This window comes from Mandrillus leucophaeus, unplaced genomic scaffold, assembly GCF_000951045.1.
Source record: "Mandrillus leucophaeus isolate KB7577 unplaced genomic scaffold, Mleu.le_1.0 Scaffold921, whole genome shotgun sequence".
Lineage (NCBI taxonomy): Eukaryota > Metazoa > Chordata > Mammalia > Primates > Cercopithecidae > Mandrillus > Mandrillus leucophaeus.
Window position 1 is genome coordinate 150,976 of NW_012110042.1, and position 6,000 is coordinate 156,975.

Consider the following 6,000-nt stretch of genomic DNA (forward strand, 5'->3'; position numbering starts at 1 on the left):
CTTTTCTGTACTTTCCTTTGTACTAAAACCCTTATCAATCTTGTGACTTTCTCTCCCTTAGATCTACTGTTTATAGGTTTCATTAATCACAAACAAATTGGTTATTTTGTTTCAAAAAATCCTGTTTACTTTCAGTGATATCTGATAACTTGAGTCATAGAGGAAGAGACTATATCATGGAATTAGAAAAGCCAAATGAGGAGCTAAAACTCTAGTGACAAATACTATCTTAAAATGTAAGGTCAGTGAAGTAATTTTTTTGGAAATGGAGCCACCAGAGAAGGAAAAAATAGAAATCTGATTTCAAAACACACAATTGACAAGGAAATGAATAAATGTGGCACAGTCCCTCACCCATGCCTGGTCTGATTTGGCGTAAAAAATGCTTCTAAATGAAGGTGAAGAACACAAATGAATTCATGGGTACTATTCATTAACCTTTGCAATGTAGATGCCAGGTATTACTAGTTCATACCCATATGCCAGCCATGAAAACAGACAGTTGTTTCCATATAACCTGAATCTAAAAGTAATCAGAGACAGCATGATGTAAGTTAGTCAGAGGGCCTAGTAGGAATCTGGAATCTGGAATAAATGATGATAAATATATCTTCAGTCTATTTTTCATTTACCTCTATAGAGTAGCTGAGGAATTCTGCAGAGGAAAAGGCTTGTGTTGTGTCTTAATTTGTGGCAATAGAGATGGAAATAAGAGAGAGGAAAGTGACATTCATAAGTGTGGATGTAAATTTTTGAGGTAGAGTTAATTTTTGCCTTTATTCCTGGAGGCAATTTATAAGGCTATTTTAACTTTGTATGTCCTAGTCTCGAGAACGTATTGAATTTGTGATTTTAATATGCTGCTCCCTGCAGGCACTTTCCATGCCAGTAGGAATCTCTGCACTATCAGGCCAAGCTCTCAGCATGTGTAGTAGCCAAGAAAAAACCTAGCAAACAGAACTCCAGGGGCATGCCATACATGTATGTATAGTTAGACAAGATTAGACAGCTCTACAGGGCACCCCTCAGAGGCAACCCACATTCTCAGAATGTCTGGAATATACATTAATGGGGCATTATATCTGTACTGTGCTTTCTAATATTTACAATATTTTAAGTAGGTATATATAGTTCAAAGCAACTCTATGTACTTAAATATATAAAGTATACATATATATATTCTCTGAAATAGGCAGAGGAGGTAGTATCACATGCCTTTTATAAAAGAAGAAACTGGATGCACAGTTATGCAATTTACCTAAGGTCATGTGGTCAGCAAATGTCAGAAAGTGACTAGAATACAAGATTTTCTGACTCCTGATCTGCAGTTCTTTCTGTGTAGCCACATTTCCCTCCCCACAACACCCCTCTTATCTCAAATTCTGGCTTCCATAAGAAGTGAAGAAACTGAGAGCATTATTATCAGAAAATCTTAAAGAAGAGCAGAAGAAAGCCCTTGCCATTGTGTTTGTCTTATACTATGTTCACACTGGCGAGCCTAGTCCTGCCTCAGCAAGCCTCAAGATCCAATTCCCTTACCTTAAAGCGAGACACCAAGATAAATAAAAACCCAAGCGCTTCAAACTGAATCAACCACCATTCCCTTCATCTATTCATTTATTCGTTCAAAAATGTTTGAGTAGCTCTTATATGCAATTTCTCCTTCTCACTTCAGTGGAAAAGTTATCCCAGTCTCTGGAGCTCCATTCCATCCTGTTCAACCTCCTCCAGAACCTGACTGTATTAAATATCATCTGCCTTTTCCTTATCCTCAGTATGTCCCCATCTCAGAATCTATGATCGGTGGATATGTTTCCTTGACCATTGTTAGCTCTCTTTGCCCCCTTCCACTCAAAGCCAAACTTCTTAAAAAGTCTCTACTTCCTGACCCCTCATTTATTTGACATTCTTCTGCAGTGTTATTCCTCTGTAATCTGGCTTTGGTCTCCACTTCTACACTGAACATTTCCTTAATACTAGTTTCTCTCTCATACATCAATTCTCAACCTCCCCAACTCTGTGGAATTTGACACTGTTGATCCCTCCCTCCTTCTTGGCTTTTGTGACATTTTCTCTCAGTCACCTTCACTGACTTGTCTTTCTCTTATCACTTTTTAAATACTGCTGCTCCCCAAGATTCTGATCACAGGCCTCACTTTTTCTGAGTCAACACTTTCCCTAGGTAATCTCATCCAATATCCTAGTTTCAACTACTTCCACAGATTTTTATCTCCAGCCCAGAGCTACAACCTGAGTGCTAGTCTTACCATATTCCAGGTACCAGTCACTTTCTCAGCCAATCATTTCTGCCCTTTTTACCTTTGAGCCTGCCAACCCACAGTCTAGAAGGGACAATCCTAAAACCCACGTCAGCCCATTCTCTGTCTACAGGTGGTCACCTAACTCAACTGGGCCAGGTGATTCTCTCTCCTTGGAATTTCGATTGAAACTTGGAGAGTTAGAAGTAGAAACAATTAGGCAACGAGCTATGAAGTTTTAGCAAGTTGAGCCAAAGTCAGCATCGTAGCAACCCTAAGTCCATGTAATCTATATTCTGATGAAGTAGTAACTAAGCCTAGCAGAGAAGCAAAGGGAAGAATGAAACAGACACAACGCAAAACAAGCACACTGCCCCTGTGAAAGATTATTATCAGAAAATCTTAAAGAAGAGCACAATTTACAGACAATTTCCAACACATGGGAGGCCCAACTCTACTCCCTGTCACTGGGTTCTATGAGATTCTTCTAAACCCTCCAAAAATCCATGATTGCATTAGCCAGCTTGATGGAGTCTTCTGACCCACACAGACAACTTATCTTTTGTGTACTAATCACTTTGCCATAAATGTCCTTTTGGATGATCTCGAAACTATTTATGCTATCTCAAACCCAACATGTCCAGGACAGAACAACTCATTTCCCACACTCAGCAATGTCATCTCAACTGTATTTCTTGTCTTGGGTAATCAAACCACCTCTCTTTAATGCTACTGTTTGGAAATCTGGGAACCAACGAATCTCAAACTTCTCCTTCACTCTTCACAGCCATTAAATTCTTGATGCAACTTTAGCTGCCTTCTTCACCTCTGAGTTATTTTTGTATCTTATTATTTCTTGCCTATGTTACTAGAGTAGTCTTGTGAATTTTTCATACTGCAGACAAAGTGATCTCTGAATCACAAATACACTAATAACTCTCCTGGCTAAAATACTTCAGTGACTTCTCCTTTACCCTTTTAGAATAAAGCCCAAACCTTTTAGTATGACATCCAAGGATCTTCATGGTCCAGCTTCTGTCTACCTTTCTAATTTCATCAATTATCACTCTCCAGTATGTACTCTCTGCTCCAGTCACCCTGAATTACTGTGAATCCCTTATATACAGTATGCCCTCCCATATACCTTCACATTTGCTGATCTCTCTGCCCAGAAATATCTTTACACCTTTCTTTTTCTTCCCCACTTCACTCATCCACATTGTTCTTCTACTCAGTTGGATGATAGCTACTTATCTTCCAAAACTTACGTTTTCTCCAGGAAGATTTCAGTTAAGTATCTATCTGATATTTTATATCAAGAGCCCTCCATCAAAGAACTTGACACAAAATATAACTGTCTACTCTTTTTTTTCTTTTATAAAACTGTGAATAACTTGAGAGCTGACTCTGTGTCCTTGTCATCTTTGTATTTACAGTGCCTAGTATATAACGGATGCTCAATAAATATTTGTTGAATAAATAAGATACTGAGAAGATGTAACTTCTATCCTCAAATATCTCATAGAAATAGTGGGAAATTAGAACACCTATGATTATGGCATAGTGACAAGTTCTACACCAGGTGGGCTCAGGGAACTGTGAGAAAGAAGGAAGAGAAAATTAGCTTAGGGGCCTTCAGGAAATAAGAGAAGGATTTAGGCATGATGACTAAGTAGAAAGGACTAAGCGAGGCCAATGAGATGGGGAAGGATTTCCAGCTCCTTGTAGCCAGTGCCAGTCTACTTTTATAAGTTGCAAGAAATGTTGCACATTGATATACCACTGTTAAGAGGCTCTCATCGCTAAATTGGTAACACAAATGCAATCTGAGGAAACTAGCTCATTGTTTTAGCAGTGTAAAACCTTTAAAAATGTTTCAAACTATTGCAGCACTTAAAACTATTTTGGGTTCAACATGACCTCAGATATGTCTCTTTCTTGGAAATTTTCCCTCTTAATTTTGAAACATGAGTAGTGTTGAGAAAATTAATCTGTACTTTCTAGTCAACCACACTTACCTCATCCAGTTGCCGTTTTAGAAGAGTTGTTTATTATTCCAGGAACCTTCAAGGTCCTTGTTGTAAGCTTTTTGACTTAGAAACAGGAAATCAGATTTTATCTCAAGTGTAATTTTAAACCACAGTATTTAAACATTTCCAGTAGTTTCTAGACTTCATCAGAGGGCTACTTCAATCTCCAACCCTTTGAAGTATTCCACTCGGATAAGAACTCTTATGTTTAAACTGTACTGGATTTGCCCATTTATATCTCTGTAGATCCCAGTCAGAATGTCTCCCAGTTCAAAAACATACACACATTCTCTCATTCTTATGGAATCTACTGGAAATTAACCTACATGAGGCTGTGGGCATCAAACTTTAGATCATTATAATCATCAAGAACAATTGACTAACTTAGAGTAAGATTTTAGTTGCTGATAATTCTAGGCAAAATTCTTATCAAAACTGAAAACATGAATTTTCCTAACTGCATTAATAGATAAAAATGTCAATTATTGGAAAGCAAAACACTAACTCCAAAGGTTGCAAATGGTCTCAATCCTTATTCATCACAATTCCTTTATGTCTATTAAGGAGAAATTTAGGGAGCTGAAGAGTAAGATATAATTAATGTAACTTGGAGTTGGTGATTTATTCAGTGACAAATTATAAGGCTGCTACTATAACAGGCTCCCACAAGCTTAAAAGGAACAAAGCTCTTCTGTTTTAAGGATAGGTTATGATAGCCATTCTCAGATAATTCTCATTTCATCTTTTCCCACTGGTTATCTGTCAACTGAGGAGCCTTTAGTCTGGAGTCCTATTGTGTGGTTGCTACTTGAAAAGTCTTTTAACATCTCCATGACCCCTAATGCTGCAGAAAAGCTTTGCATTTTGAAAGTGTATTCTTGTCCATCTTAGCCGCACTCTCCCATCTCCCATCTGAGTTGTTACTGGTTGATTGAATTGGCATCTGCAAAGGCTGAAAGTGCCACTGAAAGGGCAATTCCTCCTCCACTGATGTGAACGTATCTTGATCTGTGGGTCTTTTTGAGAGATGTACAGACCTTGCTTAATAATCTAATAGAAATGACAATTTTTCTGAACTAGCCTAGAGATAATCCTGCCTGCAAAAAGAAGATAGATTACATGGATAGAAGTCTAAATCCAATTGAGATGACCTTTCTAATAAAATGAGCATATACAGATGTCCTACCATGCTCTTTGAGTCATGGCTAATCTAGAATTTAAAGAGGAAGTCTACTTCACATTTCTTTCTTTAATTTCACATATTTCTTCACAGTTTGCCCAGTCCTCCAAAGAGAAACTCACAGTCACTGAGATTGTTGAATCACATGACTCGTAATTGTGAGTCACTGGCTGATTAAAGTAGCTAAACCTCTCATCTTCTAACATGAGCCTTTAATTCCTCCATTCGGAAGTGAGACTGCAGCTGTTGTATATCACCATTATTGTTAGTTCTTAAAAACATGTCAAAGGTTTTGTTTTGCTTTGTTTAAAAAAAAAAAAGACTTAAATAAGATATTGACAGACATTTAGATAGGAAAGCGATGCTTTCAAACAGAAGTTGAAATTTCAAGTTAATGTTTTAATAATTATGTCTTCTTTTGGCTCAGTTTCACTTGGATCTTAGTCCAACAGTCATGTCTTCAAAATATTCTGAATAAATCACCACCAAAAAAAAAAAAAAAAAAAAAGCTTTAACTCTCATTCAGGAAAAT